The sequence below is a fragment of the Rattus norvegicus genome, chromosome 6, assembly GCF_036323735.1.
Source record: "Rattus norvegicus strain BN/NHsdMcwi chromosome 6, GRCr8, whole genome shotgun sequence".
NCBI classification, from domain to species: domain Eukaryota; kingdom Metazoa; phylum Chordata; class Mammalia; order Rodentia; family Muridae; genus Rattus; species Rattus norvegicus.
This window is the reverse complement of record NC_086024.1, coordinates 2206598-2225028: the sequence shown is the minus strand read 5'-3', so window position 1 is coordinate 2225028 and position 18431 is coordinate 2206598.

Below are 18431 nucleotides of genomic sequence, written 5' to 3'. Positions count from 1 at the left end.
TTTTGATAAATCTTTAAAAGTACACATATTACAAGAGCCTGCTACTGAGAACTAACTAAATTCACAAAGAAACAGTGTTTGAGTACGTTAAAACGTTGCTCTATCTTGAATAACAAGCTTACTACTTGTGAATCCTATTGGGACCTACTGAATTCACCACGATACTTAGATTCCGTTCCTTAAAATATTGCTATATATTGAAAAGCACACTCATACAAGCATGTCCCATTGGGAACTCACTGAATTCGCCTAAAAATTTTGATTCCATTCGTGAAAAATTTTCTATATCCAGAACAGTCCACTTATTACTACTGCGGCCTATTTGGAACTACACGAATTCACGAAGTTACTGAGAATCTGCTCACCAAATTTTGATAAGTCTTTAAACGTACACATATTACAAGAGCCTGCTACTGGGAACTAACTGAATTTACAAAGAAACAGTGTTTCAGTTCGTTAAAACGTTGCTCTATTTGAATAAATGTTATTACTAGCGAATCCTATTGGAGATCTACTGAATTCTCCATGATACTTAGATTCCGTTCCTTAAAATGTTGCTATATATTGAAAAGCACACTCATACAAGCATGTCCCATTGGGAACTCACTGAATTCGCCTAGAAATTTTGATTTCATTCGTGAAAATTTTTCTATATCCCCAACAGTCCACTTATTACTACTGCGGCCTATTGGGAACTAAGTGAATTCACCAAGTTCCTGACATTCGGCTAACCAAATTTTGAGAAATCTTTAAAAGTATTCATATTACAAGAGCCTGCTACTGGGAACTAACTGAATTCACAAAGAAACATGGTTTCAGTTCGTTAAAACGTTGCTCTATCTTGTATAACAAGCTTATTACTTGCGAATACTATTGGGACCTATTGAATTCACCATGATACTTAGATTCCACTCCTTAAAATGTTCCTATATATTGAAAAGCACAATCATACAAGCTAGTCCCATTGGGAACTCCCTGAATTCGCCTAGAAATTTTGATTCCATTCCTGAAAATTTTTCTATATCCCGAACAGTCCACTTATTACTACTGTGCCCTATTGGTAACTAAGTGAATTCAAAAAGTTCCTGACATTCTGCTCACCAAAGATTGATAAATCTTTAAAAGTACACATATTAAAAACCTGCTACTGGGAACTAACTGAATTCACAAAGAGACAGTGTTTCAGTTCGTTAAAATGTTGCTCTATCTTGATTAACAAGCTTATTACATGCGAATCCTATTGGGAAACTATTGAATTCACCATGATACTTAGATTCCGTTCTTTAAATGTTGCTATATATTAACAGCACACTCATACAAGCATGTCCCATTGGGAACTCCCTGAATTCGCCTAGAAATTTTGATTCCATTCCTGAAAATTTTTCTATATCCCGAACAGTCCACTTATTACTACTGCGCCCTATTGGTAACTAAGTGAATTCACAAAGTTCCTGACATTCTGGTCACCAAAGATTGATAAATCTTTAAAAGCATAAAATTACAAGAGCCTGCTACTTGGAACTAACTGAATCCACAAAGAAACAGTGTTTCAGTTCGTTAAACGTTGCTGTATCTTGAATAACAAGCTTATTACATACGCATCCTATTGGAAAACTACTGAATTCACCATGATACTTAGAATCCGTTCCTTAAAATGTTTCTATATATTGAAAAGCACACTCATACAAGCATGTCCCACTGGGAACTCACTGAACTCGCCAAAAAATATTGATTCCATTCGTGAAAATTTTTCTATATCCCGAACTGTCCACTTATTACTACTGCGGCCTATTTGGAACTACACGAATTCACGAAGTTACTGAGATTCTGCTCACCAAATTTTGATAAGTCTTTAAACGTACACATATTACAAGAGCCTGCTACTGGGAACTAACTGAATTTACAAAGAAACAGTGTTACAGTTCGTTAAAACGTTGCTCTATCTTGAATAACAAGCTTATTACATGCGAATCCTATTGGAGATCTACTGAATTCACCATGATACTTACATTCCTTCCTTAAAATGTTGCTATATATTGAAAAGCACACTCATACAAGCATGTACCATTGGGAACTCACTGAATTCGCCTAGAAATTTTGATTCCATTCGTGAACATTTTTCTATATCCCGATCAGTACACGTATTATTACTGAGGCCTATTAGGAACTACCAGAATTCACGAAGTTACTGAGATTCGGCTCAGGAAATTTTGATAAATCTTTAAAAGTACACATATTACAAGAGCCTGCTACTGAGAACTAACTAAATTCACAAAGAAACAGTGTTTGAGTACGTTAAAACGTTGCTCTATCTTGAATAACAAGCTTACTACTTGTGAATCCTATTGGGACCTACTGAATTCACCACGATACTTAGATTCCGTTCCTTAAAATATTGCTATATATTGAAAAGCACACTAATACAAGCATGTCCCATTGGGAACTCACTGAATTCGCCTAGAAATTTTCATTCCATTCGTGAAAATTTTTCTATATCCCGAACAGTCCACTTATTACTACTGACCCCTATTGGGAAGAAACTGAATTCACGATGTATGTGAGATTCTGCTCCACAAATTTTGATAAATCTTTAAAAGTATACATATTACAAGAGCCTGCTACTGGGAACTAACTGAATTTACAAAGAACAGTGCTTCAGTTCGTTAAAACGTTGCTCTATCTTGAATAACAGGCTCATTACTTGCGAATCCTATTGGGACCTATTGAATTCACCATGATACTTAGATTCCACTCCTTAAAATGTTCCTATATATTGAAAAGCACAATCATACAAGCTAGTCCCATTGGGAACTCCCTGAATTCGCCTAGAAATTTTGATTCCATTCCTGAAAATTTTTCTATATCCCGAACAGTCCACTTATTACTACTGCGCCGTATTGGTAACTAAGTGAATTCACAAAGTTCCTGACATTCTGGTCACCAAAGATTGATAAATCTTTAAAAGCATAAAATTACAAGAGCCTGCTACTTGGAACTAACTGAATCCACAAAGAAACAGTGTTTCAGTTCGTTAAAACGTTGCTGTATCTTGAATAACAAGCTTATTACATACGCATCCTATTGGAAAACTACTGAATTCACCATGATACTTAGAATCCGTTCCTTAAAATGTTTCTATATATTGAAAAGCACACTCATACAAGCATGTCCCACTGGGAACTCACTGAACTCGCCAAAAAATATTGATTCCATTCGTGAAAATTTTTCTATATCCCGAACTGTCCACTTATTACTACTGCGGCCTATTTGGAACTACACGAATTCACGAAGTTACTGAGATTCTGCTCACCAAATTTTGATAAGTCTTTAAACGTACACATATTACAAGAGCCTGCTACTGGGAACTAACTGAATTTACAAAGAAACAGTGTTTCAGTTCGTTAAACGTTGCTCTATTTGAATAAATGTTATTACTAGCGAATCCTATTGGAGATCTACTGAATTCTCCATGATACTTAGATTCCGTTCCTTAAAATGTTGCTATATATTGAAAAGCACACTCATACAAGCATGTCCCATTGGGAACTCACTGAATTCGCCTAGAAATTTTGATTTCATTCGTGAAAATTTTTCTATATCCCCAACAGTCCACTTATTACTACTGCGGCCTATTGGGAACTAAGTGAATTCACCAAGTTCCTGACATTCGGCTCACCAAATTTTGAGAAATCTTTAAAAGTATTCATATTACAAGAGCCTGCTACTGGGAACTAACTGAATTCACAAAGAAACATGGTTTCAGTTCGTTAAAACGTTGCTCTATCTTGTATAACAAGCTTATTACTTGCGAATACTATTGGGACCTATTGAATTCACCATGATACTTAGATTCCACTCCTTAAAATGTTCCTATATATTGAAAAGCACAATCATACAAGCTAGTCCCATTGGGAACTCCCTGAATTCGCCTAGAAATTTTGATTCCATTCCTGAAAATTTTTCTATATCCCGAACAGTCCACTTATTACTACTGCGCCCTATTGGTAACTAAGTGAATTCAAAAAGTTCCTGACATTCTGCTCACCAAAGATTGATAAATCTTTAAAAGTACACATATTAAAAACCTGCTACTGGGAACTAACTGAATTCACAAAGAGACAGTGTTTCAGTTCGTTAAAATGTTGCTCTATCTTGATTAACAAGCTTATTACATGCGAATCCTATTGGGAAACTATTGAATTCACCATGATACTTAGATTCCGTTCTTTAAATGTTGCTATATATTAACAGCACACTCATACAAGCATGTCCCATTGGGAACTCCCTGAATTCGCCTAGAAATTTTGATTCCATTCCTGAAAATTTTTCTATATCCCGAACAGTCCACTTATTACTACTGCGCCCTATTGGTAACTAAGTGAATTCACAAAGTTCCTGACATTCTGGTCACCAAAGATTGATAAATCTTTAAAAGCATAAAATTACAAGAGCCTGCTACTTGGAACTAACTGAATCCACAAAGAAACAGTGTTTCAGTTCGTTAAACGTTGCTGTATCTTGAATAACAAGCTTGTTACATACGCATCCTATTGGAAAACTACTGAATTCACCATGATACTTAGAATCCGTTCCTTAAAATGTTTCTATATATTGAAAAGCACACTCATACAAGCATGTCCCACTGGGAACTCACTGAACTCGCCAAAAAATATTGATTCGATTCGTGAAAATTTTTCTATATCCCGAACTGTCCACTTATTACTACTGCGGCCTATTTGGAACTACACGAATTCACGAAGTTACTGAGATTCTGCTCACCAAATTTTGATAAGTCTTTAAACGTACACATATTACAAGAGCCTGCTACTGGGAACTAACTGAATTTACAAAGAAACAGTGTTTCAGTTCGTTAAAACGTTGCTCTATCTTGAATAACAAGCTTATTACATGCGAATCCTATTGGAGATCTACTGAATTCACCATGATACTTACATTCCTTCCTTAAAATGTTGCTATATATTGAAAAGCACACTCATACAAGCATGTACCATTGGGAACTCACTGAATTCGCCTAGAAATTTTGATTCCATTCGTGAACATTTTTCTATATCCCGATCAGTACACTTATTATTACTGAGGCCTATTAGGAACTACCAGAATTCACGAAGTTACTGAGATTCGGCTCAGGAAATTTTGATAAATCTTTAAAAGTACACATATTACAAGAGCCTGCTACTGAGAACTAACTAAATTCACAAAGAAACAGTGTTTGAGTACGTTAAAACGTTGCTCTATCTTGAATAACAAGCTTACTACTTGTGAATCCTATTGGGACCTACTGAATTCACCACGATACTTAGATTCCGTTCCTTAAAATATTGCTATATATTGAAAAGCACACTAATACAAGCATGTCCCATTGGGAACTCACTGAATTCGCCTAGAAATTTTCATTCCATTCGTGAAAATTTTTCTATATCCCGAACAGTCCACTTATTACTACTGACCCCTATTGGGAAGAAACTGAATTCACGATGTATGTGAGATTCTGCTCCACAAATTTTGATAAATCTTTAAAAGTATACATATTACAAGAGCCTGCTACTGGGAACTAACTGAATTTACAAAGAACAGTGCTTCAGTTCGTTAAAACGTTGCTCTATCTTGAATAACAGGCTTATTACTTGCGAATCCTATTGGGACCTATTGAATTCACCATGATACTTAGATTCCACTCCTTAAAATGTTCCTATATATTGAAAAGCACAATCATACAAGCTAGTCCCATTGGGAACTCCCTGAATTCGCCTAGAAATTTTGATTCCATTCCTGAAAATTTTTCTATATCCCGAACAGTCCACTTATTACTACTGCGCCGTATTGGTAACTAAGTGAATTCACAAAGTTCCTGACATTCTGGTCACCAAAGATTGATAAATCTTTAAAAGCATAAAATTACAAGAGCCTGCTACTTGGAACTAACTGAATCCACAAAGAAACAGTGTTTCAGTTCGTTAAAACGTTGCTGTATCTTGAATAACAAGCTTATTACATACGCATCCTATTGGAAAACTACTGAATTCACCATGATACTTAGAATCCGTTCCTTAAAATGTTTCTATATATTGAAAAGCACACTCATACAAGCATGTCCCACTGGGAACTCACTGAACTCGCCAAAAAATATTGATTCCATTCGTGAAAATTTTTCTATATCCCGAACTGTCCACTTATTACTACTGCGGCCTATTTGGAACTACACGAATTCACGAAGTTACTGAGATTCTGCTCACCAAATTTTGATAAGTCTTTAAACGTACACATATTACAAGAGCCTGCTACTGGGAACTAACTGAATGTACAAAGAAACAGTGTTTCAGTTCGTTAAAACGTTGCTCTATCTTGAATAACAAGCTTATTACATGCGAATCCTATTGGAGATCTACTGAATTCACCATGGTACTTACATTCCTTCCTTAAAATGTTGCTATATATTGAAAAGCACATTCATACAAGCATGTACCATTGGGAACTCACTGAATTCGCCTAGAAATTTTGATTCCATTCGTGAACATTTTTCTATATCCCGATCAGTACACTTATTATTACTGAGGCCTAATAGGAACTACCAGAATTCACGAAGTTACTGAGATTCGGCTCAGGAAATTTTGATAAATCTTTAAAAGTACACATATTACAAGAGCCTGCTACTGAGAACTAACTAAATTCACAAAGAAACAGTGTTTGAGTACGTTAAAACGTTGCTCTATCTTGAATAACAAGCTTACTACTTGTGAATCCTATTGGGACCTACTGAATTCACCACGATACTTAGATTCCGTTCCTTAAAATATTGCTATATATTGAAAAGCACACTAATACAAGCATGTCCCATTGGGAACTCACTGAATTCGCCTAGAAATTTTCATTCCATTCGTGAAAATTTTTCTATATCCTGAACAGTCCACTTATTACTACTGACCCCTATTGGGAAGAAACTGAATTCACGATGTATGTGAGATTCTGCTCCACAAATTTTGATAAATCTTTAAAAGTATACATATTACAAGAGCCTGCTACTGGGAACTAACTGAATTTACAAAGAACAGTGCTTCAGTTCGTTAAAACGTTGCTCTATCTTGAATAACAAGCTTACTAAATGCGAATACTATTGGGAACCTACTGAATTCACCACGATACTTAGATTCCGTTCCTTAAAATATTGCTATGTATTGAAAAGCACACTCATACAAGCATGTCCCATTGGGAACTCACTGAATTCGCCTAAAAATTTTGATTCCATTCGTGAAAATTTTTCTATATCCAGAACAGTCCACTTATTACTACTGCGGCCTATTTGGAACTACACGAATTCACGAAGTTACTGAGATTCGGCTCACCAAATTTTGATGAGTCTTTAAAAGTACACATATTACAAGAGCCTGCTACTGGGAACTAACTGAATTTACAAAGAAACAGTGTTTCAGTTCGTTAAAACGTTGCTCTATCTTGAATAAAGGTTATTACTAGCGAATCCTATTGGAGATCTACTGAATTCTCCATGATACTTAGATTCCGTTCCTTAAAATGTTGCTATATATTGAAAAGTACACTCATACAAGCATGTCCCATTGGGAACTCACTGAATTCGCCTAGAAATTTTGATTTCATTCGTGAAAATTTTTCTATATCCCCAACAGTCCACTTATTACTACTGCGGCCTATTGGGAACTAAGTGAATTCACCAAGTTCCTGACATTCGGCTCACCAAATTTTGAGAAATCTTTAAAAGTATTCATATTACAAGAGCCTGCTACTGGGAACTAACTGAATTCACAAAGAAACATGGTTTCAGTTCGTTAAAACGTTGCTCTATCTTGAATAACAATCTTATTACTTGCGAATACTATTGGGACCTATTGAATTCACCATGATACTTAGATTCCGTTCCTTAAAATGTTGCTATATATTGAAAAGCACACTCATACAAGCATGTTCCATTGGGAACTCACTGAATTCGCCTAGAAATTTTGATTCCATTCCTGAAAATTTTTCTATATCCCGAACAGTCCAATTATTACTACTGAGCCCTATTGGGAAAAAACTGATTTCACCAAGTATCTGAGAATCGGCTCAACAAATTTTGATAAACCTTTAAAAGTATACATATTACAAGAGCCTGCTACTGGGAACTAACTAAATTCACAAAGAAACAGTGTTTGAGTTCGTTAAAACGTTGCTCTATCTTGAATATCAAGCTTATTACTTGCGAATCCTATTGGGACCTATTGAATTCACCATGATACTTAGATTCCACTCCTTAAAATGTTCCTATATATTGAAAAGCACAATCATACAAGCTAGTCCCATTGGGAACTCCCTGAATTCGCCTAGAAATTTTGATTCCATTCCTGAAAATTTTTCTATATCCCGAACAGTCCACTTATTACTACTGCGCCCTATTGGTAACTAAGTGAATTCAAAAAGTTCCTGACATTCTGCTCATCAAAGATTGATAAATCTTTAAAAGTACACATATTAAAAACCTGCTACTGGGAACTAACTGAATTCACAAAGAGACAGTGTTTCAGTTCGTTAAAATGTTGCTCTATCTTGATTAACAAGCTTATTACATGCGAATCCTATTGGGAAACTATTGAATTCACCATGATACTTAGATTCCGTTCTTTAAATGTTGCTATATATTAACAGCACACTCATACAAGCATGTCCCATTGGGAACTCCCTGAATTCACCTAGAAATTTTGATTCCATTCCTGAAAATTTTTCTATATCCCGAACAGTCCACTTATTACTACTGCGCCCTATTGGTAACTAAGTGAATTCACAAAGTTCCTGACATTCTGGTCACCAAAGATTGATAAATCTTTAAAAGCATATAATTACAAGAGCCTGCTACTTGGAACTAACTGAATCCACAAAGAAACAGTGTTTCAGTTCGTTAAAACGTTGCTGTATCTTGAATAACAAGCTTATTACATACGCATCCTATTGGAAAACTACTGAATTCACCATGATACTTAGAATCCGTTCCTTAAAATGTTTCTATATATTGAAAAGCACACTCATACAAGCATGTCCCACTGGGAACTCACTGAACTCGCCAAAAAATATTGATTCCATTCGTGAAAATTTTTCTATATCCCGAACTGTCCACTTATTACTACTGCGGCCTATTTGGAACTACACGAATTCACGAAGTTACTGAGATTCTGCTCACCAAATTTTGATAAGTCTTTAAACGTACACATATTACAAGAGCCTGCTACTGGGAACTAACTGAATTTACAAAGAAACAGTGTTTCAGTTCGTTAAAACGTTGCTCTATCTTGAATAACAAGCTTATTACATGCGAATCCTATTGGAGATCTACTGAATTCACCATGATACTTAGATTCCTTCCTTAAAATGTTGCTATATATTGAAAAGCACACTCATACAAGCATGTACCATTGGGAACTCACTGAATTCGCCTAGAAATTTTGATTCCATTCGTGAACATTTTTCTATATCCCGATCAGTACACTTATTATTACTGAGGCCTATTAGGAACTACCAGAATTCACGAAGTTACTGAGATTCGGCTCAGGAAATTTTGATAAATCTTTAAAAGAACACATATTACAAGAGCCTGCTACTGAGAACTAACTAAATTCACAAAGATACAGTGTTTGAGTACGTTAAAACGTTGCTCTATCTTGAATAACAAGCTTACTACTTGTGAATCCTATTGGGACCTACTGAATTCACCACGATACTTAGATTCCGTTCCTTAAAATATTGCTATATATTGAAAAGCACACTAATACAAGCCTGTCCCATTGGGAACTCACTGAATTCGCCTAGAAATTTTCATTCCATTCGTGAAAATTTTTCTATATCCCGAACAGTCCACTTATTACTACTGACCCCTATTGGGAAGAAACTGAGTTCACGATGTATGTGAGATTCTGCTCCACAAATTTTGATAAATCTTTAAAAGTATACATATTACAAGAGCCTGCTACTGGGAACTAACTGAATTTACAAAGAACAGTGCTTCAGTTCGTTAAAACGTTGCTCTATCTTGAATAACAAGCTTATTAAATGCGAATACTTTTGGGAACCTACTGAATTCACCATGAAACTTAGATTCCGTTCGTTAAACTTTGCTATATATTGAAAAGCACACTCATACAAGCATGTCCCATTGGGAACTCCCTGAATTCGCCTAGAAATTTGATTCCATTCGTGAAACATTTTCTATATCCCGAACAGTCCACTTATTACTACTGCGGCCTATTTGGAACTACCCGAATTCAGGAAGTTACTGAGATTCGGCTCAGGAAATTTTGATAAATCTTTAAAAGTACACATGTTACAGGAGCCTGCTCTGGGAATTAACTAAATTCACAAAGAAACAGTGTTTGAGTACGTTACAACTTTGCTCTATCTTGAATAACAAGCTTATTACTTGTGAATCTTACTGGGAACCTACTGAATTCACCATGATACTTAGATTCCGTTCCTTAAAATGTTGCTCTATATTGAAAAGCACACTCATACAAGCATGTCCCATTGGGAACTCACTGAATTCGCCTAGAAATTTTGATTCCATTCCTGAAAATTTTTCTGTATCCCGAACAGTCCACTTATTACTATTGAGCAATACTGGAAGACACTGAATTCACGAAGTATGTGAGATTCGGCTCAACAAATTTTGATAAATCATTAAAAGTATACATATTACAAGAGCCTGCTACTGGGAACTAACTGAATTCACAAAGAAACAGTGTTTCAGTTCGTTAAAACGTTGCTCTATCTTGAATAACAAGCTTATTACATGCGAATCCTATTGGGAACCTATTGAATTCACCATGATACTTAGATTCCATTCGTTAAACTGTTGCTATATATTGAAAAGCACACTCATACAAGCATGTCCCATTGGGAACTCCCTGAATTCGCCTAGAAATTTTGATTCCATTCGTGAAAATTTTTCTATATCCCGAACAGTCCACTTATTACTACTGCGGCCTATTTGGAACTACCCGAATTCAGGAATTTACTGAGATTCGGCTCAGGAAATTTTGATAAATCTTTAAAAGTACACATGTTACAGGAGCCTGCTCTGGGAACTAACTAAATTCACAAAGAAACAGTGTTTGAGTACGTTAAAACGTTGCTCTATCTTGAATAACAAGCTTATTACTTGTGAATCCTACTGGGAACCTACTGAATTCACCATGATACTTAGATTCCGTTACTTAAAATGTTGCTCTATATTGAAAAGCACACTCATACAAGCATGTCCCATTGGGAACTCATTGAATTCGCCTAGAAATTTTGATTCCATTCCTGAAAATTTATCTATATCCCGAACAGTCCACTTATTACTACTGTGCAATACTGGAAGAAACTGAATTCACGAAGTATGTGAGGTTCGGATCAACAAATTTTGATAAATCATTAAAAGTATACATATTACAAGAGCCTGCTACTGGGAACTAACTGAATTCACAAAGAAACAGTGTTTCAGTTCGTTAAAACGTTGCTCTATCTTGAATAACAAGCTTATTACATGCGAATCCTATTGGCAACCTATTGAATTCACCATGATACTTATATTCCATTCCTTAAAATGTTGCTATATATTGAAAAGCACACTCATACAAGCATGTCCCATTGGGAACTCCCTGAATTCGCCTAGAAATTTTGATATCATTCGTGATAATTTTTCTATATCCCGAAGAGTCCACTTATTACTACTGAGCCCTATTGGGAAAAAAACTAATTCACAAAGTATCTGAGATTCGGCTCACCAAATTTTGATAAATCTTTAAAAGCATAAGTTTACAAGAGCCTGCTACTTGGAACTAACTGAATTCACAAGGAAACAGTGTTTCAGTTCGTTAAAACGTTGCTCTATCTTGAATAACAAGCTTATTACATGCGAATCCTATTGGGAACCTACTGAATTCACCATGATACTTAGAGACCGTTCCTTAAAATGTTGCTATATATTGAAAAGCACACTCATACAAGCATGTCCAATTGGGAACTCACTGAATTCAGCTAGAAATTTTGATTCCATTAGTGAAAATTTTTCTATATCCAGAACAGTCCACTTATTACTACTGCGGCCTATTTGGAACTACACGAATTCACGAAGTTACTGAGATTCGGCTCACCAAATTTTGATGAGTCTTTAAAAGTACACATATTACAAGAGCCTGCTACTGGGAACTAACTGAATTTACAAAGAAACAGTGTTTCAGTTCGTTAAAACGTTGCTCTATCTTGAATAAAGGTTATTACTAGCGAATCCTATTGGAGATCTACTGAATTCTCCATGATACTTAGATTCCGTTCCTTAAAATGTTGCTATATATTGAAAAGCACACTCATACAAGCATGTCCCATTGGGAACTCACTGAATTCGCCTAGAAATTTTGATTTCATTCGTGAAAATTTTTCTATATCCCCAACAGTCCACTTATTACTACTGCGGCCTATTGGGAACTAAGTGAATTCACCAAGTTCCTGACATTCGGCTCACCAAATTTTGAGAAATCTTTAAAAGTATTCATATTACAAGAGCCTGCTACTGGGAACTAACTGAATTCACAAAGAAACATGGTTTCAGTTCGTTAAAACGTTGCTCTATCTTGAATAACAATCTTATTACTTGCGAATACTATTGGGACCTATTGAATTCACCATGATACTTAGATTCCGTTCCTTAAAATGTTGCTATATATTGAAAAGCACACTCATACAAGCATGTTCCATTGGGAACTCACTGAATTCGCCTAGAAATTTTGATTCCATTCCTGAAAATTTTTCTATATCCCGAACAGTCCACTTATTACTACTGAGCCCTATTGGGAAAAAACTGATTTCACCAAGTATCTGAGAATCGGCTCAACAAATTTTGATAAACCTTTAAAAGTATACATATTACAAGAGCCTGCTACTGGGAACTAACTAAATTCACAAAGAAACAGTGTTTGAGTTCGTTAAAACGTTGCTCTATCTTGAATATCAAGCTTATTACTTGCGAATCCTATTGGGACCTATTGAATTCACCATGATACTTAGATTCCACTCCTTAAAATGTTCCTATATATTGAAAAGCACAATCATACAAGCTAGTCCCATTGGGAACTCCCTGAATTCGCCTAGAAATTTTGATTCCATTCCTGAAAATTTTTCTATATCCCGAACAGTCCACTTATTACTACTGCGCCCTATTGGTAACTAAGTGAATTCAAAAAGTTCCTGACATTCTGCTCATCAAAGATTGATAAATCTTTAAAAGTACACATATTAAAAACCTGCTACTGGGAACTAACTGAATTCACAAAGAGATAGTGTTTCAGTTCGTTAAAATGTTGCTCTATCTTGATTAACAAGCTTATTACATGCGAATCCTATTGGGAAACTATTGAATTCACCATGATACTTAGATTCCGTTCTTTAAATGTTGCTATATATTAACAGCACACTCATACAAGCATGTCCCATTGGGAACTCCCTGAATTCACCTAGAAATTTTGATTCCATTCCTGAAAATTTTTCTATATCCCGAACAGTCCACTTATTACTACTGCGCCCTATTGGTAACTAAGTGAATTCACAAAGTTCCTGACATTCTGGTCACCAAAGATTGATAAATCTTTAAAAGCATATAATTACAAGAGCCTGCTACTTGGAACTAACTGAATCCACAAAGAAACAGTGTTTCAGTTCATTAAAACGTTGCTGTATCTTGAATAACAAGCTTATTACATACGCATCCTATTGGAAAACTACTGAATTCACCATGATACTTAGAATCCGTTCCTTAAAATGTTTCTATATATTGAAAAGCACACTCATACAAGCATGTCCCACTGGGAACTCACTGAACTCGCCAAAAAATATTGATTCCATTCGTGAAAATTTTTCTATATCCCGAACTGTCCACTTATTACTACTGCGGCCTATTTGGAACTACACGAATTCACGAAGTTACTGAGATTCTGCTCACCAAATTTTGATAAGTCTTTAAACGTACACATATTACAAGAGCCTGCTACTGGGAACTAACTGAATTTACAAAGAAACAGTGTTTCAGTTCGTTAAAACGTTGCTCTATCTTGAATAACAAGCTTATTACATGCGAATCCTATTGGAGATCTACTGAATTCACCATGATACTTAGATTCCTTCCTTAAAATGTTGCTATATATTGAAAAGCACACTCATACAAGCATGTACCATTGGGAACTCACTGAATTCGCCTAGAAATTTTGATTCCATTCGTGAACATTTTTCTATATCCCGATCAGTACACTTATTATTACTGAGGCCTATTAGGAACTACCAGAATTCACGAAGTTACTGAGATTCGGCTCAGGAAATTTTGATAAATCTTTAAAAGAACACATATTACAAGAGCCTGCTACTGAGAACTAACTAAATTCACAAAGATACAGTGTTTGAGTACGTTAAAACGTTGCTCTATCTTGAATAACAAGCTTACTACTTGTGAATCCTATTGGGACCTACTGAATTCACCACGATACTTAGATTCCGTTCCTTAAAATATTGCTATATATTGAAAAGCACACTAATACAAGCCTGTCCCATTGGGAACTCACTGAATTCGCCTAGAAATTTTCATTCCATTCGTGAAAATTTTTCTATATCCCGAACAGTCCACTTATTACTACTGACCCCCATTGGGAAGAAACTGAGTTCACGATGTATGTGAGATTCTGCTCCACAAATTTTGATAAATCTTTAAAAGTATACATATTACAAGAGCCTGCTACTGGGAACTAACTGAATTTACAAAGAACAGTGCTTCAGTTCGTTAAAACGTTGCTCTATCTTGAATAACAAGCTTATTAAATGCGAATACTTTTGGGAACCTACTGAATTCACCATGAAACTTAGATTCCGTTCGTTAAACTTTGCTATATATTGAAAAGCACACTCATACAAGCATGTCCCATTGGGAACTCCCTGAATTCGCCTAGAAATTTGATTCCATTCGTGAAACATTTTCTATATCCCGAACAGTCCACTTATTACTACTGCGGCCTATTTGGAACTACCCGAATTCAGGAAGTTACTGAGATTCGGCTCAGGAAATTTTGATAAATCTTTAAAAGTACACATGTTACAGGAGCCTGCTCTGGGAATTAACTAAATTCACAAAGAAACAGTGTTTGAGTACGTTACAACTTTGCTCTATCTTGAATAACAAGCTTATTACTTGTGAATCTTACTGGGAACCTACTGAATTCACCATGATACTTAGATTCCGTTCCTTAAAATGTTGCTCTATATTGAAAAGCACACTCATACAAGCATGTCCCATTGGGAACTCACTGAATTCGCCTAGAAATTTTGATTCCATTCCTGAAAATTTTTCTGTATCCCGAACAGTCCACTTATTACTATTGAGCAATACTGGAAGACACTGAATTCACGAAGTATGTGAGATTCGGCTCAACAAATTTTGATAAATCATTAAAAGTATACATATTACAAGAGCCTGCTACTGGGAACTAACTGAATTCACAAAGAAACAGTGTTTCAGTTCGTTAAAACGTTGCTCTATCTTGAATAACAAGCTTATTACATGCGAATCCTATTGGGAACCTATTGAATTCACCATGATACTTAGATTCCGTTCGTTAAACTGTTGCTATATATTGAAAAGCACACTCATACAAGCATGTCCCATTGGGAACTCCCTGAATTCGCCTAGAAATTTTGATTCCATTCGTGAAAATTTTTCTATATCCCGAACAGTCCACTTATTACTACTGCGGCCTATTTGGAACTACCCGAATTCAGGAATTTACTGAGATTCGGCTCAGGAAATTTTGATAAATCTTTAAAAGTACACATGTTACAGGAGCCTGCTCTGGGAACTAACTAAATTCACAAAGAAACAGTGTTTGAGTACGTTAAAACGTTGCTCTATCTTGAATAACAAGCTTATTACTTGTGAATCCTACTGGGAACCTACTGAATTCACCATGATACTTAGATTCCGTTCCTTAAAATGTTGCTCTATATTGAAAAGCACACTCATACAAGCATGTCCCATTGGGAACTCATTGAATTCGCCTAGAAATTTTGATTCCATTCCTGAAAATTTATCTATATCCCGAACAGTCCACTTATTACTACTGTGCAATACTGGAAGAAACTGAATTCACGAAGTATGTGAGGTTCGGATCAACAAATTTTGATAAATTATTAAAAGTATACATATTACAAGAGCCTGCTACTGGGAACTAACTGAATTCACAAAGAAACAGTGTTTCAGTTCGTTAAAACGTTGCTCTATCTTGAATAACAAGCTTATTACATGCGAATCCTATTGGCAACCTATTGAATTCACCATGATACTTATATTCCATTCCTTAAAATGTTGCTATATATTGAAAAGCACACTCATACAAGCATGTCCCATTGGGAACTCCCTGAATTCGCCTAGAAATTTTGATATCATTCGTGATAATTTTTCTATATCCCGAAGAGTCCACTTATTACTACTGAGCCCTATTGGGAAAAAAACTAATTCACAAAGTATCTGAGATTCGGCTCACCAAATTTTGATAAATCTTTAAAAGCATAAGTTTACAAGAGCCTGCTACTTGGAACTAACTGAATTCACAAGGAAACAGTGTTTCAGTTCGTTAAAACGTTGCTCTATCTTGAATAACAAGCTTATTACATGCGAATCCTATTGGGAACCTACTGAATTCACCATGATACTTAGAGACCGTTCCTTAAAATGTTGCTATATATTGAAAAGCACACTCATACAAGCATGTCCAATTGGGAACTCACTGAATTCAGCTAGAAATTTTGATTCCATTAGTGAAAATTTTTCTATATCCAGAACAGTCCACTTATTACTACTGCGGCCTATTTGGAACTACACGAATTCACGAAGTTACTGAGATTCGGCTCACCAAATTTTGATGAGTCTTTAAAAGTACACATATTACAAGAGCCTGCTACTGGGAACTAACTGAATTTACAAAGAAACAGTGTTTCAGTTCGTTAAAACGTTGCTCTATCTTGAATAAAGGTTATTACTAGCGAATCCTATTGGAGATCTACTGAATTCTCCATGATACTTAGATTCCGTTCCTTAAAATGTTGCTATATATTGAAAAGTACACTCATACAAGCATGTCCCATTGGGAACTCACTGAATTCGCCTAGGAATTTTGATTTCATTCGTGAAAATTTTTCTATATCCCCAACAGTCCACTTATTACTACTGCGGCCTATTGGGAACTAAGTGAATTCACCAAGTTCCTGACATTCGGCTCACCAAATTTTGAGAAATCTTTAAAAGTATTCATATTACAAGAGCCTGCTACTGGGAACTAACTGAATTCACAAAGAAACATGGTTTCAGTTCGTTAAAACGTTGCTCTATCTTGAATAACAATCTTATTACTTGCGAATACTATTGGGACCTATTGAATTCACCATGATACTTAGATTCCGTTCCTTAAAATGTTGCTATATATTGAAAAGCACACTCATACAAGCATGTTCCATTGGGAACTCACTGAATTCGCCTAGAAATTTTGATTCCATTCCTGAAAATTTTTCTATATCCCGAACAGTCCACTTATTACTACTGAGCCCTATTGGGAAAAAACTGATTTCACCAAGTATCTGAGAATCGGCTCAACAAATTTTGATAAACCTTTAAAAGTATACATATTACAAGAGCCTGCTACTGGGAACTAACTAAATTCACAAAGAAACAGTGTTTGAGTTCGTTAAAACGTTGCTCTATCTTGAATATCAAGCTTATTACTTGCGAATCCTATTGGGACCTATTGAATTCACCATGATACTTAGATTCCACTCCTTAAAATGTTCCTATATATTGAAAAGCACAATCATACAAGCTAGTCCCATTGGGAACTCCCTGAATTCGCCTAGAAATTTTGATTCCATTCCTGAAAATTTTTCTATATCCCGAACAGTCCACTTATTACTACTGCGCCCTATTGGTAACTAAGTGAATTCAAAAAGTTCCTGACATTCTGCTCATCAAAGATTGATAAATCTTTAAAAGTACACATATTAAAAACCTGCTACTGGGAACTAACTGAATTCACAAAGAGATAGTGTTTCAGTTCGTTAAAATGTTGCTCTATCTTGATTAACAAGCTTATTACATGCGAATCCTATTGGGAAACTATTGAATTCACCATGATACTTAGATTCCGTTCTTTAAATGTTGCTATATATTAACAGCACACTCATACAAGCATGTCCCATTGGGAACTCCCTGAATTCACCTAGAAATTTTGATTCCATTCCTGAAAATTTTTCTATATCCCGAACAGTCCACTTATTACTACTGCGCCCTATTGGTAACTAAGTGAATTCACAAAGTTCCTGACATTCTGGTCACCAAAGATTGATAAATC